General features: G+C 37.7%; 1 non-coding gene across 1 annotated transcript; it reads right to left on the reverse strand.

Annotated features, from left to right (window-relative positions):
- Positions 1 to 201: 201 nt before the first annotated feature.
- LOC145065169 (small nucleolar RNA R71) lies at positions 202 to 308 on the reverse strand. The gene has a single exon (XR_013688317.1). It is a non-coding gene; the product is annotated as a small nucleolar RNA R71 (small nucleolar RNA).
- Positions 309 to 780: the final 472 nt, after the last annotated feature.

Genomic DNA, 780 nt, shown 5'->3' on the forward strand with positions numbered 1-780 from the left:
GTCAATGAAGTCAATGACATAGCCGACTATTTCAACATACCTAGTGTACCTAAAGAGACTGTCTTGTTAAAAATGCTTCCGGTTACTTTCAGAGGAGCAGCTAAATATTGGTTGAAGGCACTTTCACCAGGTTCAATCACCACTTAGACACAAATGCGCGAAGAATTCCTCTAATAATTTTGCCGACCATTAAAAGTTTCTAAACTCAAGAAGGTCATAGCTAATTTAGAGCAACAAGTGGGGGTGTCCTTGTATGAGTCTTGGGAGAGATACAAAGGCTTAGTAAGAAATTGTCCCCAAAATGATCTAAATGAGCAACAAGAGGTCTTGATCTTTTATGATGGGGTGAACGTCACGACAAGGCAACTCCTTGATTTTCAATGACCTTTAACAAAGAAGAATCTCGCTGAAATTAAAGAATTAATTGAAGAATTTTCAAAGCATTCACTGGAATATCACAACCCTCGTAATGATGGAGCTAGGGGATTGGGAATGGTGCTTTAGAAGATATGGCAGCGGTATTGGCAACGTTAAGTAGCATGGATAGAAGAATAACCAAGATGGATCAATCTATACACAAAATACGTGTGGGTTGTAAAAATTGTAATGGTTCACACTTGACAAAAGATTTCCATCTAGAAGAAAATGGGAATAGGAATGCTCAAGTTTACTACTCAAGTGGAGACTGCTATGATGAAGATTATAGGAAGCCAAATAAGGAATGGTTGCCTTATGATGAGTATAAAAAGAAAAAAGAAGAGAAGTATAAGCAAAGAGGTC

The sequence above is a fragment of the Lactuca serriola genome, chromosome 7 (assembly GCF_051521515.1).
Source record: "Lactuca serriola cultivar US96UC23 chromosome 7, Lser_US96UC23_V15, whole genome shotgun sequence".
In the NCBI taxonomy this organism is placed as follows: Eukaryota; Viridiplantae; Streptophyta; class Magnoliopsida; order Asterales; family Asteraceae; genus Lactuca; species Lactuca serriola.